This window comes from Panthera leo, chromosome A1 (genome assembly GCF_018350215.1).
Source record: "Panthera leo isolate Ple1 chromosome A1, P.leo_Ple1_pat1.1, whole genome shotgun sequence".
In the NCBI taxonomy this organism is placed as follows: domain Eukaryota; kingdom Metazoa; phylum Chordata; class Mammalia; order Carnivora; family Felidae; genus Panthera; species Panthera leo.
Genome location: NC_056679.1, coordinates 22,868,787 through 22,891,239, shown reverse-complemented (window position 1 = coordinate 22,891,239; position 22,453 = coordinate 22,868,787). Strand labels below are relative to the sequence as shown.

General features: G+C 40.4%; 1 non-coding gene across 1 annotated transcript; it reads left to right on the top strand.

Moving 5' to 3' along the window:
- Positions 1-16,427: 16,427 nt before the first annotated feature.
- On the top strand, positions 16,428-16,531 carry LOC122202605. Its single transcript, XR_006194759.1, has one exon. It is a non-coding gene; the product is annotated as a U6 spliceosomal RNA (small nuclear RNA).
- The last annotated feature ends 5,922 nt before the right edge of the window (positions 16,532-22,453 follow it).

Sequence of the window (22,453 nt, the reverse complement as noted above, 5' to 3'; positions counted from 1 at the left end):
TTAGGGCATGTATGTGCATGTGTATTTACCAAGGAGACACCTGCAGCCTACCTGGGGAAGATAATACACCACAAATCATGACCCAGGACCAGTAAATAGTAATGTATTTCTAAGAAGGAGACTAAGTAGGTCAAAATGAGTCATCATCCATAGTGTGACACTTCTCTACCTAAGTCTGGAGAAAAATTTCTAATTCGGTTGGACACTTGAATTATCCCACTTATAATTCATTCTCTGAAGCAGTTGTCTCCAAATTTTTTATTGTAGATCCTTATAAGAAAAACGTCTTTGATGCTCCCTAAAATACGTAAATGTATTTGCAAATTATACATATCTTATAATATCAGTATTATATAGAGCATTAATACACATACAAGTAGAGATTTTTAAAGGATGCCATAGAAAATAAAATTAGAAGTTCTAATATTTCCTTTCAGTACCCCCAGTGAATCGTCTTGCACATGGTGGAACTGTCAACCAGGATGAGAATCAGAGACCCTGGGAAGGTTTTCCAGAAGACTCCTACCCAGTCCCTATGTCTGTATTCTGAATCAGAACCTCTGAGGGTGGGACCCTGGCAGGGCATTTTGAAAAAGTTTCCTTGCTGATTCCCGTGTATGCCTCTCCTTAAGACATACAGCTCTAAAGATTTAAAAATTAGAGGTCTTAAAAAACTGTAAATAGTAGTCAAAATGCAAAGAACAGGCAATTAATTAAAACGGGAAATGCATACATAGTTTGTTTAAATATCTGCATTATCACATAGCCTCAAAAACCTTTGTCACCTTCCCTTAAGTCCACTGTTTCTTCCTCTGTGTCTGTCTTTTCCCTTACCTTTTAATTTTTTATTTATCTTTTAATGTTTATTTTTGAGGGGCAGGGGAGAGGCAAGAGAGAGGGAGACAAAATTTGAAGCAGGCTCCGCATTGTCAGTGCAGAGTGTGACACAGGGCTAGCACAGACCGCGACCTGAGCCCAAACCAAGAGTCCGACCCTTAACCAACTGAGCCACCCAGGTGCCCCCTTCCCGCTTTAGCATGATTTTAACTTTTCTGTTAAAAACAATAGTCATCCATTGTAGAAAGTAGAGATTGGCAAAAAGAAAAAAAAATAAAAACTCATCTATAATCCTACCCTTCCAAGATAAACACTTAAAATCTCTATCTGTGGCCTTCCAAATCTTTATGCCAGCAAATACTTCAAAGGGGGATCATACTTACATGCTGTTTTTACCTGGCTTTTTTTCACTTGGTAATTATATATTTTTTCATGACAATAAGAATGAAAGCCCCAGCAGAGCAATGAACCTGGTGAGAAGAATGCACAGAGCAGATTATGAGGCTGGAGGCCCCCTGTGCCCAGATGACCTGCCAGCCCCCTCCCCTCCCCTCCCCCACCATTCTTTCCCTTCCCACTTCTGGTCCTCCCTTAGCGTCTTTCACTTTGTTTTCTACTTGCACCTTTCTCTTTCTTCTTTTACCTTCCACCTCCATCTCTCTTCACTAAAGCAACCAAGGACAAGGGTTAATATTTGACAGAATAAACGTCCTGATAATTCGGTAAGGGATGTGTAACGAGGGAGCTGGAGAGACAGCTGCACCCCCTCTGCAAAGGGGATTTTCAGAGCAAGCCCAGGCAAGAGCCCTCTGTTCTTGATGACTATCTGTTATTTCCACTCAGGAGATTATTCCCAAGTGATTATTAAAGGTGCTTATTTGCCTTGCAGGCAAGGTGTGGCCAGAGCCTGGGGTGCCCAGGTGGTCAGAGAAGAGCCATTTCAGGGAAAGGGTGCTTCTGGAATTGAAACTAAGGGAGATGGTACAGTTGACACAAGGCAGAAACTGAGAAGGAGGCAAGCATGATAATCCAGAACAAACCGGCTACCGAGCTTCTACCTGGAGGGTAATCAGTTTCCCCACTGGTGTTATAAAACCGGTTGCAGAAAACCAGTTCCTCTTGCTTTGGGTGGCAAGAATCAGCTGAGGGCTGGTTATGCTCTCACAGCTCCTCAGCCTGCTGCTGAAGAAATTTCCATCTGTATTTATTAACCCACTGGTAGTGAGGAAAGTTTCTGAAGTGTGAAACTTCTTTGGGCTGGTATGAAAGAAAGTAAGCACTTGTCACCACAATAGAGCCAAATTGTGTTTTCTAGCAGCTGTGGAAAGTTATTGTTTTCATTAAATGCAAATCATTGCCCCCAAACCAACAATGTTCTTGGGGATGAAATTGTCCTTGGCTCCATTGACCGTGAGAGGTTACATTAGCCAGCTCTCTACAGGCACTCTGCTATGGAAGGTTCTAGAAAATGAGGGGAAAGTGAATCGTTCTCCACCCCAATCCCGAGCAGCAGCTTATCAGCTATCTGTTGAAGTAAGATGGGGGGAAGGATATAGCATGCTTGTGCTTATAAAGACTTGTCAGAGGGACAGCAATTAAGTGCTTCAACAAAAGTGTTAGTCACAGTGGGTGGGACACTCCCTGTCATCCTGCTGAAGCAGAGCCAGAGAAGTCCATGATAGCTGAGAAGAGGGAGGGTCCCCCAACACAACTTCTCCTTTCCCCCAGCAATAGCTCCTCAATAAGCAGCACTTACCATGTGTACAGGTCAGAAAGGAGGTGAGAAATAGGGGGGAAATATTTTGACATAAATATGTCCACAAAGAAGGATGTCTTATAGGAAGAATATCTCGGGCCAATGGCAGAGTTGAAACCAAAGAAAAAAAGGTGTTGTTTTTTTTTTCCCCCTTTGAGAAAGAATGGAAAATTCTCCCCTCCCTGCAAGGAAACAAACCTTTACGTGGAATGGCACCTGACCTTCCATCATTAGTGACTCATTCCTTTGTGTATTACAGACACCTGGCATTTAAGAGGCCTATATCAAAATGCAGATACTTTATATGAGGGCAGCCAGGGATTCTTACTGGAATCAGAATCCTTGAGACGACTTTTACATGCAGACTCCTGCATTACATACACATGTAGTCTGTGCCCCCAATCCCTACTATGACCATGACCTTTAGCCAATAGGTGGTTGTCCAATTCTCTGGTGTCTTAGTCATCTCAGGCTGCTATAACAAAATGTCATAGACTGGGTGACTTAACCCACAGACATTTATTTCTCGCAGTTCTGAAGGGTGGAAGTCCAAGATCCAGGTGCCAACACACTTAGTTTCTGATAAGAACCCTTCCTAACTTGTAGATGACCACCCATATGTGGTGGTCATCTACATGACCTCATATGGCCTTTTTTCAGGCCCTGGAGGGACAAGATCTCACTGTTTTCCTCTTCTTATAAAGATACTTATCCCATCATGAAGATCCCACTCTCATGATCTCCTCTAAACCTAATTACCTTCCAAAGGCCCCACTTCCAAATGCCATCACCCTGGGGATCAGGGCTACAACGTGTGAATTTTGGGAAAACACAGGCATTCGGCTCTTATCCTCTGGCTTCTGACAGGACCTTGCTGTAGTTAACTTCAGTTCCTGTTTTTGAGGTTAGAAAATGATTTCCACTGAAGATGATGATTTGGTTGCTCAATCAGAACCAACAGTTGAGAATGAAAGCAATGGAAAGCTGGAAATAGTTGGGTTTTTTTAATATTTTGATACTTCAGAGAGAAGTGAGTATATATGAGTCAACACGGTTGCTTTTCTCCGCTGAATCCATGGCTTCCACCTATATCCTGTCTCTTTCTTTTCCCCTATTTCCTCTGCTAATACATTCTCTTTCTTCTCCTCTTCAAGAGGCCAACATTTTAAGAATGTGATTTGTGTTTATGTTATGCTTAATGCTTTCGTATTTTCTTTTTTTTTTAATTTTTTTAAATGTTTATTTTTTGAGAGAGAGAGAGAGAGAGAGAGAGAGTGCAAACAGGGGAGGAGCAGAGAGAGGGAGACACAGAATCTGAAGCAGGCTCCAGGCTTGAGCTGTCAGCACAGACCCCAACATGGGGCTCGAACTCACGAACCATGAGAACACGACCTGAGCTGAAGTCGGATGCTTAACCGACTGAGCCACCCAGGCACCCCTTGTGTTTTCTTTACATAACAAAGGTTTAATATTTTACTTGAGGGTGAGGTTACTTTAGTATGTTGGTCATTTTTACTTGATAGGCTAGTAGCGATGACAGGAGAGAATGTCCTGACCCCTGTCTCAAGACTAAGATGAAGGGGATTGTGTATCAGGTACTAAGGGCCATAGGACCACCAAGAGAGTGTGAGAAGGCAGTAAGAGGTGAGTTGGGGGTTCGAAAAAACCAAGGACAAGATTCCTCTACTTCCTGGTTTTGCAAAGAATAAGCTTCTATTATGCCAAAGTCATTCCTGGTCAATAACCTACCAAGGGGAAACAGCAGCCAAAGATGCCCCAGCTTGCTTTCTATTTTTATTCTACCTGAGATTTCCCTTGTAAAGGCAGATATGAAAGGGAGCCCAGAATCATTCAATGGGATTGGGACAACACAGTGTGCCTCTCCTACCTGCTGACCCCATTTTCCCCACCTAAACACACGTAAATGAAATCAAATTGAAATTAACACCAAGGACCCCACAAAGTGTAAAGGAGCTACTACGGGAATATGTAGGCAGAATATGTTGACAGAAGAAGGGAGAAGGCCATCCCAGGTTCTTTAGGTGTTGGGTCATGCTTTGGATGATAAAGTTAGTTGTATTTTTAAGCCTCAACTCGCCAAGCCTTCTTCTCCCTGAAGTAGGGATGCCACCACAAGCTACCCAATAGGCTGCCTATCATCTCTCAGCTCCACTCAGCAGCTCAGGACCCTGTTGTGTGGAGACGGCACAACAAAGAATAAGCAAAATTCCTGGGCCATTCACCTCCTCAGACCAACAAGTCTTTGTCTGCTGGTCCGAGACCATTTCTGGAGATAAACATGTGACAGAGCCACAATGTCCGGTCACTCTGTCAGCTCTCTGCAGTTCCTCCTTTTTTTTTTCTTTTCCTGACCTCATAAACAATGACCGTTAAAGGTCTCATTTCTGCAGATTCTGAGCCATGATAAGCTTTAGTTACTAGGAAATTCTCCATTCTCCAAAACAGTGTTCAAAATGTTTTCTCTTACAAGTAGGAATTTTACTTACTATGAAATAGATTTTAATACAGTATTCACCATTCCTGTTCTTGTTTTCTATAGTTTCAGTTCATAGCAAAATTGAGGTTACCCAAGAAATACACAAGAAACTTCTTGATAAAGGGAGGAAGTAACCAAGTCGTTGAAAGCAAGAAGTAGCTTAGTTCTGCAGTTTCTTCTCTCATATATATGACCTCCCCCTCCAGAAAAAAAAAAAAAGAACAAAAGGAACAACAAAAATCGACACATTATGTAACTCAGTTTCCCAACTATCCTAAGAAAACTTTTGCATTCCCTGTCCCATCCCTGCCACACACAGAATTCTTAATAGGAAATTAAAGCAAACAGAGAAATCTGGGTCAAGCGGGTAGCTACATCCCTCTACTGTCACTTCCCAAAGACAGCAAGGGCTGGTTCTCTTGTCTAAATGGCAGGTATCATACCTCTTCCTAATTTCTCTTCTATAAATTAATGCCTAAAGGTGGCATTTAAAACAACGGAGAAAAAGATGGATTATTCAACACATAATATTGAGGCAACTGTATGGCCACATGGAAAAAATAATAAAAGTAGAACTAAGTCCAAATGAAGCAGAGATTTAAATGTAAAAATGAAAACATAAAAGGACTAGAAAAAACTGTGTTACATTTTTAATAATTTCTGGAGTGAAGAAGTATTACATAAAACCAAGAAGCTATAGGGTTGCCTGGTGGCTCAGTTGGTTAAGCGACCAACTTCAGCTCAGGTCATGATCTTGCAGTTTGTGAGTTTGAGCCCCGTGTCGGGCTCTGTCCTGACAGTTCGGAACCTGGATCCTACTTCAGAGTCTGTGTCTCCCCCTCTCTCTGCCCCTCCCCTGCTCAAGCTCTGTGTCTCTCTGTCTCTCAATAATAAATAAATGTTTAAAAAATAAAAAAAAAACCAGGAAGCTATCAAAGATTCTACTATGTGAAAGTGGTAGATTCAACTACATAAAAAATTTTAAAAACAAAAAAAGACCTGCATGGGAAAACCACCAGAAACAAAGCCAAAAGATGAATGACAAAAAGGAAAAAAGTGTTTGAGTATAATTTCCTTCAGATAAAAAGAACTTCTAATATTTAATTTTCAAAGTACCAAAACCCAATAGAGTAAATGGGAAAGGATACAAGCAGATAGTTTACCAAAAAAAAAAAGATACAGAAATGGCCCATGAACATATAAAAAGATGCACAACCTTACATATAATAAAAGGAAAGGAAATTTATATTACACTGATATACCATTTTTTTTCCTATCAGATTGACAAAGAATAAGAAATTTGAAGACCTACTTTGTGGGCAGAGCTGTGAGGAAACAGGCAAATTGTAATGAAAATGCAAACCAGTGCAGTATCGGCAGAAGGCAATTTAACAACATCTTTCAACTTCCAAATATACATAACCTTTGACCAGTAATTCTGCTTGTAGGAATGGGTCCAACAGATAGATCCACACAGATGCAAAAAGAAGGATGTTTAAAGTCATTCATAGCAACTGTATGTGAATGGATTACATTGTAGCTGTTAAAAAAAAAAAAAGGAGGTTCTGTAGGTACTGGTATGGAACCATCCTCAAGATGTTTTTTTAATTTATTTTTATTTTTTAATTTATATCCATAGCATACAGTGCAATAATGATTTCAGAAGTAGAATCCAGTAATTCATCCCCTATGTATAACACCCAGTGCTCATTCCAACAAGTGTCTTCCTTAATGCTCCTTGCCCATTTAGCCATCCCCCTACCCACAAACCCTCCAGCAACCTTCGGTTTGTTCTCTATATTTAAGAATCTGTTATGGTTTGTCCTCCTCCCTGTTTTTATATTTTTTGCTTCCCTTTCCCTATGTTCATCTGTTTTGTATCTTAAAGTTCTCATATGAGTAAAGTCATGTGATATTTGTCTTTCTCTGACTAATTTCACTTGGCCTAATACCCTCTAGTTCCATCCACATTGTTGCAAATGGCAAGATTTCATTCTTTTTATGGCCAGGTAAAACTCCATTGCATATTTATACCACATCTTCTTTATCCATTCATTTGTCCATAGACATTTGGGCTCCTTCCATACTTTGGCTATTGTTGATAGCGCTGCTATATAAACATTGGGGTGCATGTGTCCCTTTGAAACAGCACACTTGTATCCCTTAGATAAATACCTACTAGTGCAATTGCTGGGTCATAGGGTGGTTCTATTTTCAATTTTTGGAGGAACCGCCATACTGTTTTCCAGAGTGGCTGCATCAGCTTGCATTCCCACCAGCAGTACAAAAGAGATCCTCTTTCTCTGCATCCTTGCCAACATCTGTTGTTGCCTGAGTTGTTAATGTTAGCTATTCTGACCGGTGTGAGGTGGTATCTCATTGAGGTTTGGATTTGTATTTCCCTGATGATGAGCCATGTTGAACATTTTTTCATGTGTCTGTTAGCCATCTGGATGTCTTCTTTGGAAAATTGTCTATTCATGTCTTTTGCCCATTTCTTCACTGGATTATTTGTTTTTCAGGTGTTGAGTTTGAGAAGTTCTTTATAGATTTTGGATACTAACCCTTTATCTGATATGTCGTTTGCAAATCTCTTCTCCCATTCTGTGGGTTGCCTTTTAGTTTTGCTGATTGTTTCCTTCAGTGTGCAGAAGCTTTTTATCTTGTTGAGGTCCCAATAGTTCATTTTTGCTTTTGTTTCCCTTGCCTCAAGAGACGTGTTGAGTAAGAAGCTGCTGCAGCTGAGGTCAAAGAGGTTTTTGCCTGCTTTCTCCTCTAGGGTTTTGATGGCTTCCTGTCGTACATTTAGGTCTTTCATCCATTTTGAGTTTATTTTTGTGTATGGTGTAAGAAAGTGGCCCAGGTTCATTTTTCTGCATGTTGCTCTCCAGTTTTCCCAACACCATTTTCTGAAGAGACTGTTTTTATTCCACTGGATATTCTTTCCTGCTTTGTTGAAGATTATTTGGCCATATAGTTGTGGGTCCATTTCTGGGTTCTCTATTATGTTCCATTGATCTGAGTGTCTGTTATGGTGTCAGTGCCACACTTTCTTGATGATTACAGCTTTGTAATACATCTTAAAGTCCGGGATTGTGATGCCTCCAGCTTTGGTTTTCTTTTTCAGGATTGCTTTGGCTATTTGGAGTCTTTTCAGGTTCCATACAAAATTTAGGATTGTTTGTTCTAACTCTGTGAAGAATGCTGGTGTTATTTTGACAGGGATTGCATTAAATATGTAGATTACTTTGGGTACTATCAACAATATTTGTTCTTCCAATCCATGAGCATGGAATATTTTCCCATTTTTTGGTGTGTGTCTTCTTCAATTTCTTTCACAAGCTTTCTATAGTTTTCAGTGTATACATTTTTCACCTCTTTGGTTAGGTTTATTCCTAGGTATTTTATGGTTTTTGGTGCAATTGTAAATGGGATCAATTTCTTGATTTCTCTTTCTGTTGCTTTATTATTAGAGTATAGAAATGCAACTGATTTCTGTGCATTGATTTTATATCCTGTGACTTTGCTCAATTCATGGATCAGTTCTAGCGGTTTTTTGGTGGAATCTTTTGAGTTTTCCACATACAGTAACATGTTGTCTGCGAAGAGTGAAAGCTTGACTTCCTCCTTGATGATTTGGATGCCTTTTATTTCTTTGTGTTGTCTGATTGCTGAGGCTAAGACTTCCAATACTATGTTGAATAACAGTGGTGAAAGCAAACATCCCTGTCATGTTCTTGACCTTAGGGGGAAAGCTCTCAGTTTTTCCCCATTGAGGGTGATATTAGCAGTGGGTCTCTTATATATGGCATTTATGATCTTGAGGTATAATCCTTCTATCCCTACTTTCTTGAGGATTTTTATCAAGAAACGATGCTGTATTTTGTCAAATGCTTTCTCTGCATCTATTGAGAGGGCCATGTGGTTCCTGTCCTTTCTTTTATTAATGCAATGTGTCACATTGATTGATTTGTGGATATTGAACCAGCCCTGCATCCCAGGTATAAATCCCACTTGGTCGTGGTGAATAATTCTTTTAATGTATTGTTGGGTCTGATTGACTAGTATCTTAAGAGTTGAGGATTTTTGCATCCGTGTTCATCAGGGAAATAGATCTGTAGTTGTCCTTTTTAGTGAGGTCTTTGTTTGGTTTTGGAATCACCCAAGGTGTTTTGTTAGATAAAGGAAAGCAAGGCCAGAGCAGTGTGTGTGGTTAAAAATATTCTAAGGCTTGATTTATTTAAGAATTTTCAGAAAGTATCCCTAAAGATTCATTACCCTGGGTTTTGTCTAGGGAAGGAAATTAGATGGCTGGGCAAGAGAAACAGGAGGGCTGCTTTTTACTGGATATTCTTTTGTACCTTCTGAACATAAATGTGTTACCTTCTCAAAAATAAAATGTTATAATCAATAAAGATACAATAACCATGAGCTTGAATACACTTCAAAAAAGGATGAGTAAGATGGTGAATTTTACATTATGTGAATTTCACCTCAATTTAAAAAAACAATGAGCAGGATTCCCAACAGGTAAATAAAAAGCAAACCTGTTGCATCACGAGTGTGTCTATCTTGGGACATGACACTCCCTTCATGTGCTGGTAAAGGCTTAAAAACTGATTTCTAGAGGAAAACACTGATTTGTGGCATTTGTCAATTTCTGAGACATCACTTAATACAGAATTGAGGCAGGACACAAAAAGTTTGCTTCATGAGCCAATACTATCCAGCTCTAGTTTACACACTGGCGTCTACCCAGTTACTGAAACTGGAACCTTGGAAAACATCCTTGGACCCTTCTTGTATGCTCCCCTCTCCTTATTATCTATTATGTTATTACTAACCAGTCCACTCTTCCTCCACTGGGTAGAAGTATCATAGTTTGGGGATAGACTCTTTCCCTAGGGGGTGGTTCCTAACTGGTCTAATGCAACATACAAGTTGCTACCCATTGGTGTGTAGAGATATTTATCCCTTGAGATAGCCAGGTGGACCCTGGGAGGTCTGGAGCCCCAGGGCACTTGCTTTGAGCTGTTCCAGTCTGTCAGCCATATGGGCACTATTACTTGTCAAAAAGATCAGGAGGCTGTAGCCTAAGGCAATCATGACCTTCCATTCCCCTCATTACTGACTGACTCTGGACCTCAAGGCTAAGTCTATTAGTGCATGGTATTCACTAGTCACAAGATTAGCCCAAATATGGACCCATGATCAACTCGGGTCAATGGGATTTAAAAGGAGGTTTGCTGGAGGCACTTAATAAGTTTCTTACTCCTCAGAGAGTAATAGGAAGATATGATCTCTCTCTTCCTCATGCAGATGAGGCCTGGAACTAGGGCAGCCACCTGTCAAGCAACAGAGCATGGAGCCAGCAAAGGACAGAGGGCCATACAGATGGCCAGAGCCAAAGCACTCCACCCTATTTCTGGTTTTCCTGTGCTGTAAACCAATAAATTTATTATTTAAACACTTTGATTTAGCTTCTCTGTTTCTTCCACTGAATGCATGCTTTAACAACGTACTTTAGTAACATATTTTAACCAGTTTTTAAAATGTTTTTCCTATATATATAAGCTATATTACTATAGCTTGCTGATCATCTCTATTTACCATTTCTGTTGATAGTTTACCCTCTTGTGCTAGTTTGTTTTATGCTGTGGTCAGGCTATAGTACCCCATCATTCAAACACCAATCTAGGTGTTGCTGTGAAGGCATTCTGTATGTGGGATTAAAATCTACTTAAATTGACTTTAAGTAAAGGGGGATTACTTTTGGGGCACCTGGGTGGCTCAGTCGGTTAAGCATCCAACTTCGGCTCAGGTCATGATCTCGGGGTCCATGAGTTCAAGCCCTGCATTGGGCTCTGTGCTGACAGCTCAGAGCCTGGAGCCTGCTTCAGATTCTGTATCTCCCTCTCTCTCTGCCCCTCCCCTATTCACGCTCTGTCTCTTAATAATAAAATAAACGTTAAAAAAAATAAAAATAAAAATAAAGCAAACCTGCAGTTTCTCTGAGGGAAAAGAAATCCACCTGTGGAATTATAGCATCAGCTCCTGCCTAAAATTTTCCAGCCTCCCCTTCCTGCTGACCTACCCTACAGATTTCAGACTTGCCTAGCCAGCTACACAATTGCATAAGCCAACTCCTTGTAATAAATCTCTCTGTCATGAATAAAACAGTATAATACACACACACATACACACGCACACTACTGGTTCAGGTAGAAACCTGAATGATAGTAGTTTTTTATTTGTTTATGGACTTAAATCAATTTGAAGTTGCAGACTTTGCATTTCTTTATATGTTTATCAATATGCTTAGACTGTAGCTTTATGAGCATATGTGTATAATTCCTAAAGTAGAACAGCTGGTCAAAAGTTATGCACATTTGGAAGATGAAAAATGTCGTAATTTAACAAGCTGTTAAATGAGTATGAGTAGGTTGTCCCTACTCATACTCGATGTGTTCTCAGCATAGTAAGTACTCAGTAAATAGGAGCAGAATTCTAGGAAGAGACACATGAATTAAGATAGAAAGACATGAAGGTATGCTAGATTGGAGGGTACTTTGACTAAATCACTATTTTTTAGGTCCCTTTTCTTCTGCAGGTGACATGAGAATTTGAGTGATTCACCCATGTAGTACTTACTTTGCAGCAACAGCAGAAGGCAGAACTCGGAGTTTGAGGTCAGACCTGAGTTTGAACATTCTCTGTACCATTCAAGCTTTGTGAACTTGAACAGATGTCTTAGTCTCTGTGATCCTCAGTTTCTAAATCTGTAAAAGGAACGTGATGACCTTCCAGACTGGGGTGAAGGTCAAAGGACGTAAATATATAAAGAACCTGGTGTGAAGGTCAAAGGAGATAAATATATAAATAACCTATGTAATAGGTTTGGACACGGAGGTTATAATAGGTCTTCTCCCCAAATTTAGGAACAGGAAGCAACAATGTTGGAAGAGCCAATCTGTAAACTGAGCTCATAAAGCATCTGAGCAGAGATGTGAGTTGAACATGAATGGACAGCAAGACACCAACTGGGTTGACTTTAGTAAAATACCTAAACAAAGCTCTCCCAACCAGAAGGGGATTAGTCAGAGATAAAACCTAGAAAAAGCAGAGTCAGAGACAAAGTGGAGTTGTGCCACTAAAGCCTTGCCCCATCAAGCCCAAAAATTAAGGCTAAAACATAATTCCACTCATAACAACATACCCATCTGGCTGTCCAAGCTTAATGCCATTTGGTCTTGGAATCACATAAATGGCTTTTTCTATTCTGTTTCCAAACTGAGCAAAAACCTTTCTGATAGTTTGGGTTCCTCTATGGCCTGTCTACAGGAAATGGTCTCTGGTCAGGCTCACTGGGCCAGCCAGCTCTCCCAAACCAACATCCCACTCAAACACGTGTTCTTTTTTATTCTAAGGGTTAGGCAGGACAATCTGACCCAGATGGCGGAAGAAACAGCAATCATATCTGTGTCTGATTCACAGTTCTAATTAAGGAGAGAAAAAGAAAAATAGGGCATGAGAAGAAATTCTCCAAGAGCTGAAAAACTGTGAAAGCCTCCATGTCTCTATGGGGATGGCACCCTTGTGAACCTTGCTTTCATGGTTAAGCTGATGGAACACCATCTCTGTTAGGAAGCCAGGGGAAGAACTGTCTTGCTTATTCCTGAAAAGAGTTAAGGCAGGCAGGCATTAATGGCCATCCTCCTTGACTAATTATAAAACCAAGGTGGTAAAAGGAAGAGTTTTGTCCAGGATTATATAATTTTTATATAGAAGTCTAGAAACCAAACCTTCACTTTCTCAGTCCAAGTACAAAGCTCCTGTCAAAAAACCAAACTGAAGATGAGAAAGGAAGAGCATTCAATCTAAATAGAATGCTGAGTTGGAAACCCTTGAGGATGGTGATAGAGTTTTTAAATTTTTATATTTCAGAGTTCTTGAGTTGTTTTAGATATTTTGTTTATAATACAGAGTGTCCCAAATTGTAATAGAGGAAAACTGATGATTCCAGCCATAACAGAATAGTTTATATTGAACCAACTATCCCGCTGAAAACAACTATTAACAGCTGGACAGAACATGTAACACAAGCATTTGAAGGCATTGAAGGGTAACCAAGACGATCCCGAAGAGAAGGTAAACACATCAAGCACATGTACACTCTGGCCAATTCACAGGGCAGGGAATAGAGTAAGTAGCTGTTAACTTGATTATTCTATTGGGCTGAGGAGACAGATTGCAGTTCAAAGGTGCCAAAGTGGCTGGGATGTAGGTGGTAAAATCTCACAGAGGAGGGAACTACAGACAAGTGAACCCTGAAGGCTAGACGCGATCTCCCATGGAGATGTTTGCTAACTCCCAAGCTAAGCCTGTGCAGCCGCAACCACAGGAAAGCTAACAGAAAGCAGCAGCTGGGTGGCTGAAGCTCTGTGCAAAGATTTTACAGCAGCAGAGACTGAAGAGATTGAGGGTGGAGTACAAGGCCCACCAATGAGAAATAGCAACACCCAACCTCTGATTGAGACCCCAGAAAGACCATAGCTTGGTAATGCAGGTAAACCCAAAGGACCAATTCTAACAAAGCCTAAAACCAATCCTTGACAGGATTAAGGTGACCTGTCTGCACCATTTGCCTTTCTTTTAAAACACACACACACACACACACACACACACACACACACACACACAAAATAATCCAGAGCCTCTAAAAGCTAATAACCAGTAGGCTAAAATAGGATTGAAAAAATAGAATAATAAAAAAAAAGTACCTGATTCTTCTCCCAAAAACAGACAAGAAAGAAGAAATAAAGGAATAAAGAACAGAAATAGAAACATATAACAAGATAGTAAATATAAACATTTCAATAATTACTTTAAATGTTAATAGATGATTATCCAATTAAAAGGCCAAAATTGCTTTTGGATAAAAAAGCAAAATAGATGGGCTATTTACTACAGACCCAACTTAAATATAAAAACACAAAGTTTTAAAGAAAAAAGAATGGACAAAAAATATGCCATGCCAACACTGACCAAAAGAAAGCTGGTGTAGCTATATTAGTATCAGACAACAAAGACTTCAGGGGCAGAAATATTTCTAGAGATGAAAAAGAGACATTTCATAATGATAAAAATGTCAATTCACATAAGATAAAAGAGTCCTCAATTTGCACGCACCTAATAATTTATAACGTATCATTAACTGGTGAAAAATGTAGCATAGTTTCAATATATGCTAAGCAAAGTTGACAGAAAAGAAGAAACGGATAAATTAACAATCATGGGAGATTTTCGCACCTCTTTCCATAGCAGATAGGACAAGCACACAAAAAATCAGTAAGGATATAGAAAACCTGAACAACAAGAACAACCAAATCGGCCTGACATATACAGAACTTTGCACTTACCAACTGCCACATACATGTTTTCAAGAGCTTATGAGCACTTATCAAAATGGACTGTCGGCTAGGCCATAGAGCAAGTCTCAAACAATTCCTAAGGACTGAGGTCATACAAAATGTGTTTTTTTGACTAGTGGAATCAAACTAGAAATCAATAAATCTAGTGGAATCAAACTAGAAATCAATAAAAAGAAGCAAATGTTTGAAAATTAAGCAACACATTTTTATTTTTCTTTAAATCTTAGTTAACATACAATGCAATATTGGTTTCAGGAGTAGAATTCAATGATTCATCACTTACATACAACACCCAGAGCTCATCACAAGTGTCCTTCTTAGTACCCATCCCCTGTCTAGCCAATCCCCCACTCACCTCCCTCCATCAACCCTCAGTATGTTCTCTATCGTTAAGAGTCTCTTGTGGTTTTGGCTGCTGTGTGGTTCAGTCCGTTAAGCGTCTAGCCTTGGCTCAGGTCATGATCTCACGGTTTGTGAGTTTGAGCCCTCTCTGCTGTCAGCACAGAGCCTGCTTCAGATCCTCTGTCCCCCACTCTCTCACCCCTCCCCCACTCATGTTTTCTCCCTCTCTCTCTCTCTCTCTCAAAAATAAATAAACATTAAAAAAAAAATTTTAAGAGTTTCTTGTGGTTTGTTTCCCTCTCTTCTCTTCCCCCCACCCTTCCCATACGTTCATCTGTTTTGTTTCTTAAACAACACATTTTTTAATGTTTATTTATTTATTTTGGAAGAGAGAGAGAGCAAGCAGGGGAGGGGCAGAGAGTGAAGAACAGAGAGAATACCAAGCAGCCTCCGTGTTGACAGCTCAAAGCCCAATGCAGGCCCAGGTAGGGCCAACGTAGGGCTCAATCCCACAAACCTCAAGATCACGACCTGAAATCAAGAGTCGGTCACCTAACCAACTGAGCCACCCAGGTGTTCCATAAGCAACACATTTTTAAACAGCTTGTAGGTCTAAGAAATAATTGCAGTGAAATTATAAATTATTTCCAATGGAATAATAATGAAAATATGACATATCAAAACATTTGGGGTGCAGATAATGCAGGACTCAGGGAAATTCATAGCTTTAATTGTATATATTTGAGAAGAGCAAAAATCGAAAATCCACATGATTTAAGCTTTCATCTTAAGAAGCTAAAAAAAGAACAGCAACTTAAACACAAGGAAATAGAAAGAAAGCAATAATAAAAATAAGAGTAGAAATCTTTGAACTAGAAAACAAATATGCAATTTTTAAAAGTCTACAAATTCTAAAAGGGACTTGAGGTGCCTACCTTTGTTTCTGAGTAAAGATCTGTTTTAGTTCTTCCTTCTCAAACTATTTACCTTTTATTTTCTTCTATTGTCTTATTGCACTAGCTAGGAGTTTCAGTATGTTGCTAAATAGGAGTGGTGAGAGAGGACATACTTGCCTTTTTCCCAACCTTAAAAACGGTACACATTTTCTCACAATTAGGTAGGATGTTGAACATAGGTTTTTTTGTAGATTTTTAAAAATCATGTTGGGAAAGTTTCTCTTTATTCCTAGGTTTGCTGAGAGTTTTCATCATAAATAGGTGTTAGATTTTGTCAATGCTTTTTCTGCATCAATCGATATGATCATATGATTTCTTTTCTTTAGTCTGTTGATACGGTGGATTACATTCGTTGATTTTCAAATGTTGAACCAGTCTTGCGTTTCTGGAATAAATCCAACTTGGTCACAGTGCATAATTATTTTTATACATTGTTGGGTTCGATTTGCTATTATTTTGTTGAGGATTTTTGCATCTGTGTTCATGAGAGCTATTTATTAGTCTGTAATTTTCTTTGTTGTATTTTTATCTGGTTTGGGTCTTAGGGTAATGCTGGCCCCATAGGCAAGTTGGGAAGTAAAGTTTTGTTTTTAAAAGTTTTCTTGAGAGTGCTGGCTTCAGCAGCACATATACTAAAATGGGAACAATACAGAGATTAGCATGGCCCCTGCACAAGGATGACACACAGAATTCATAAAAGTTTCCATGAGAGATGGATGGTGGTGATAGTTGGGTAGCATGATGAATCTATCTGCCACCACCGAACTGTAAATTTAAAAATGATTAAGATGATAAATTTTGTGCCCTGTGTATTTTGTTGCAATAAAAAGTTAACCTTGAAGGGCGCCTGGGTGGCTCAGCCGGTTAGGCGTCTGATTCTTCAGCTCCGGTCATGATCTCACGGTTAGTGGGTTTGAGCCCTGTGTCGGGCTTTGGGCCGACAGTGCCTGAGCCTCCTTGGGATTCTCTGTCTCTCACTTTCTCTCTGCCCCTCCCCACTCGTGCTCTCTTTCTCTGTCTCTCAAAATAAAATGAATAACCTTAAAATGAAAAGCTCCCTTGAGCTTTGGCTGTACTAGGCCAAAGTGCGAGGTCTCTGTGCAAGACCCGGGTCTTAATTGAAAGACCCACAATGATCTGGTGGAATTGGAGCAAAAAGCCAGGTAAAGACTGTAACCAAGGAATGTAGGGAGTAGCTATGGCTGTTTGTTCCCCTGCCAAGTGAAAATCTAATTGGGAAGGTTATATGCACAGTTATGAATATTAAATTAACAATGGAACATAGCATATTGGCCAAAATACAACTCAGAGACTGAATGATGTAGGATTTGAGAAAGGGATGTCACTAAGTCTTTTTCTTCTCCTAAACTAACATAACTCTTTCTTTAGCTCTTGTCTCACATGTGTGGCTGAGGGGGGGTGGGGGTGGGGCAGGGTATGGGAAACATTGCCATAGTTACAGGAAAAGGTTCAGCATTTTACAGTCTGGGAAAAAGGGATGATAGATTGAATTTCAAAGGCACATTATTCTATCCAAGGTTGACAAAGCATACCTTTGTAATGTGGAGCCAGAGACAGCTAATCAAGTTAACATCAAGTTAACCCGGAGGCAAAATCGTGTTGGAGGTAGAAACGGGAAGAAGGAATGGATGGCATGGACTTAGAAAGAACAGACACCTTAAGCTCCTAACAGTTATGATTAAAGCTTCGTTACTTGAACTTTACCAGCTTGGCATTTGTGCTAAAATTTAGTGCTACTGCTGAATTTTACTTTCATCGAATGACCTTTTTTTTAAATTTAAGATAAAAGAGTGTTTTAAAGTCTGTCCTTCTCTGATTTCTCAAAAATCATTAAATACAAATTAGTTACTTTTTTTAAAGAGTATCTATTCATTTTTGAGAGACAGAGTGAGTGGGGGAAGGGCAGACACACACACACACACACACACACACACACACACACACAGAATCCCAAGCAGGCTCCACACTGTCAGCGCAGAGCCTGATGCAGGGCTTGAATTCATGAACCGTGAGATCATAAGCTGAGCTGAAATCAAGAGTTGGTCACTTAATGGACCAAAACACCCAGGTACCCCCAAATTAGCTATGTTTTTATGAAATAGTCTTATTTTACAGACTATTGTCTATTTAAAGACATCATCAATTATAGTTCACCATTAAAACACTATTTTTAATAAACTATTTTTAAGCCACATTCTAATTTCAGAAGTAGTAAACATGAAAAATGTCCATCTTAGGGGCACCTGCATGGCACAGTCAGCAAAGTGCCTGACTCTTGATCTCAGCTCAGGTCATGGTCTCACGGTTCAAGAGTTAGAACCTTTTCATCTGGCTCTGTGCTGACCGTGCACAGCCTGCTTGGGATTCTGCCTCTCTTTCTCTCTGCCCCTCCCCAACTTGTGTGCTCTCTAAATAAACAAATAAATAAACAAGTAAATAAATAAACTTTTAAAAAAGAAAAAAAGAAAAACGTCTATCTTAGAGCCAAAGAAATTCCTCTTTCCTAACCCCTACGAGCCAAGTGCCTCCTGGGCACATTCACTTCTGTGTCAACACCCCTGAAATTCAATCCATCACTGTTAATCCCTGAATCCAAATCTGCTTCTGTTTCTGTTGTCCATTTTTATTTCCATTATCAAAACCTGACTCGAGTCAGAAACCTTGACTCCTCCTTCCCCCTCATCCTCTACATCCAGTCAATTGCCGGGTTCTGCTCATTCTACCTCCTGGATCTGTTTTGGCTGCATCCACTTCCTGTGTCCCTGCTGCCCCCATCCTTGCTCATCCTGCCAGCCTCCCTCTCCTGCGGGACTGCACAATCCTCCCAATGACCTCTATCTTCTCCTCTCTGCAGCTAAGCAGTCTTCAGTAGCCGCCCAAGGCCCTTAGAATAAAACACCAAATCCTTATTATGGCATCCCTGGCCCTCTGTTCTCCAGCATCACCACATACTGCTTGTCTCCCCGCTCTAGAAACTCCAGCCACACCGACCTCTCTTAGTTCCTCAGGCAGTCACAGAAAGTCTCCCCTCCTCCCTTTTGTGCATGTCCTCCAGGCTTCAGTTAAAATGTCCCTTCCTCACAGAGAACTTCTCTGTACCCCGGATGAGCCCAGGTCCCCTGCTCTATGCCCCCACAGCACAGTGGTCCTTCATTTTTGTTAACACACGGCACACTCGTGATCATTCATCCAAATCCATCTTCCCCACTAGACGGCAAGTGGTGTTCCTGAAATAACCTTAATGTCTGGCACACAGTGAGCACTCCTTAAATTTTGATAAGTTTTTAAAGAATAATGTCCATAAAGGGCAAATGTTATTAGGGTGCCTGGGTGGTTCAGTGGGTTAAGCATCCGACTCTTGATTTCTACTCAGGTCATGATCTCATGGTTTGTGAGTTCCAGCCCCAGAGCCTGCTTGGGATTGTCTCTCTCCCTTTCTCTTTCTCTGCTCCTCCTCTGCTCATGCTCTCTCTCTCTCCCTCTCTCAAAATAAATAGGTAAACTCAAAAAAGAACAAATGTTATTATTTAATTAAAGAATAAACATCCATATGTATACTGTCTGTGAGCATGGAGTCTAGAATCAGTCTGCTGGGTTCATGTCCCAGCTTCCCCAGTGATTAGCAAGGGGACAAGTTATTTCATCTTTTTGGGTTTTAGTTGTCCTTTTAGAAATGGGTACAACAAGGCTATTTATGTCTTATAAGTTGGAGCAGTTATGAAGACTGAATAAATTAGTGTGGGGAAAGCACTTAAGACATTGTCTGGCACATAGTAAGCACTCAAACAAATATTTGCTATTATTATTATCTCATTTATCTGTCTTAACAATCTTAGCAGGAATGATAGTTGATAAATTGAGGGCTGTATACAGTAAATGTCTCCCGAATTTGAGGATGTGGTGAGGAAAATTCACTGTCTTGAGATGGAACCACCGAAAGTCAATATAAAAAAGCCCCACATCAGCCCTGAGCTGAAGTAGTCCTTCCTTCGGTGACAGGCCACATGTAAGCTGCTTCAGACAAAGTTTTGGGGATCCATCCATATGAATCAAGGTAGCAAATGTATCTTCAGACCCAGTCTCCAAGATTAAAGGAGATAATGCACATTAAGAGCACTTAGAAAATCATAAAGTATGATATAAACGTTTGTGGTTTTGATTACTGTTATTAGTATCAGAGTAATTCTATCACCCAATCGATGGTATTGTGATCCAACTGTCTGAAACAACACGATTGCTTGTAATCACAAAAACCTAATAGTGGGGCAGAGGAGCTGAAGAGCTAGGAAGGAAAAAGTTAGTATTGTTTATCCAGCACAATCTAATCAAGAGGGATGCTCGTAGGAGATGAGAGTGGTAAAGTTCGTGGAACAAAGTTTCTCCTGACACCGTGCAAATATTTTGGCTCTAACTGTCGATGCTTATCAAGCAAGTACTTTTTCTTTGATCAGCCTTGCAGGCACCAGGAAAGGGAACAACTTGAACACTAATTGCTATAAAGCGAGTAAATGAGTATTCATTCATCGAACACTTATTGAGCCCCTCCTCTCTGGCCGGCACCACATGGCAGTAAGTAGTGCCTGCCCTCATGTTACGGTCCAGAGGGGAGACAGACAAACAAGTAATTACACAAATGAAACCACGACTGCATCTCCTGCCCAGTGCTGCATTAGTAAGATCGGCTTTTCTGATACTTTACGTGGAGCCAGGAGTCAACCAGATGATGGGATGAGGAGAAAGCTGTCAGACAGAAGGCAGTAAAAAGTTTGTTATGTTGGGGTGCCTGGGTGGCTCAATCAGTTAAGCGTCCGACTTCGGCTCAGGTCATGATCTCACGATCTGTGAGTTCAAGCCCTGCATTGGGCTCTGTGCTGACAGCTCAGAGCCTGGAGCCTGCTTCGGATTCTGTGTCTCCCTCTCTCTCTGACCCTCCCCTGTTCATGCTCTGTCTCTCTCTGTCTCAAAAATAAATAAAAACATTTTAAAAAATCTTTTAAAAAAGAGTTTGTTGTGTTTGAGGATCAGAAGAGCCAATATAGACTGGAAGGAGTCAAGGGATAGAAAGGCCACAGGAATGACCTGGAGAGAGAAGCAGGTCAGATCACAAAGGGCCATGGAGGCCACAGAAACCGTAGGGAATTATTTTGAGTACAAATTACAAAAATAAGATGACTTACGATGTCATTTGTGCTCTATAAAGATCCTTCTGATTGCTACAGAAAGAATGGGTTGGAGGAAAAATTAAAGTAGGAATAGACCAGATAGGGCATTTTGCGATAGTCCAGACAAGGGATAACATTAATGGGGACAAGAGTGGTGGGAGTAGATATAAGAGGACAGATTTGTGATGATATGCTTAGGAATAGGATTACTAGACCTTGGTGATAGACTGGAAGTGATGGAGAGGCAGTTCCAGGATTCCAGCCTGAGCAACTGGCTTGAAGAGGTGCATCCATTCACTAAGATGAGCAAGGGTAAATGAGGGATAGATTAGATGTAGCTGTGGGTGAGAATGTAGGTGTTACGAAGTAAACAAGAGTTCAGTTTGAATATGTGAAACATATGAGATCCCAGAGGGAATGAGAATTATCCAATGGCCATTTAGATACATGGCAATGAAGTTTAATAGAGTGGTCCAGACTGCCGCAGATATTTGATGGTCACTGGTGTGTAAATACAAACAGTGCCTGAGATTAGAGAGATGACCTAGGAAGAAAATGTGGAAAAGAAGCAAAGAGGGGTGACTGAGTGGCTCAGTCCATTAAGCATCTGACTCTTGATGTCAGCTCAGGTCTTGATATCAGGGTCATGAGTTCAAGCTCAACTTGGGTTCAAGCCCAACGTTGAGTTCAAGCCTAACGTTGGCAAACGTTGGGCTCCACACTGAGCATGAAGCCTACTTAAAAAAAAACAAAACAAAAAAAAAAGCAAAGAGAACCACCAATCTCTTGTGACCTATAATCTCAGGAGTCAGATTCTTACAACCCATCAAACTCTGGGTGGATTAATAAGATTGGATTTCTGAACCAGAGCAACCTGATACTCATTTCTTCATCCATGGTGACTCTAGTAAGGTAGCTAGCCAAAAAAAGCAACAGACCTCTCCATCCATGACAGCTATATTCTAAAACATGAAAGATTTTATTGTTCCCATTTTACAGAGGGAAAAATGAGATTATGAAAGTTTAAGTGATTTGGTGAAAACTGCAGAATCAGTGAGCGACAGACAGGACTGAGGGTAATTCAGGGCATATAATTGCAGTTAAGAACTCTTCCTACCCTTCAGGAATAGGTCGCGATGGTCACTGTAAGCTTGTGAAGAAATGCAGAAGTTCGTGATCCTGGTGGGAAGACCACAGAACAAAGAAAGCTATTAATCAAAACTAAGTATAAACCTGTGGGACGAAGAGATCATCATGAACTCAGGTAGGTAGTAAAGGGTCCACCAGTGTGGAACCATGAAGGATAACGAGGAATTGGGGTAGGCGAAAGGGGGAGGGAAAGAGTCTCAGACTTAAGGACACAATGAACCAAGATGCAGGATGCATTGAGGTGTAGAAAAGAGCTAATGGCAAATGGGCTTCCTTTCATAGGCCACCCCAATAGATGGTTG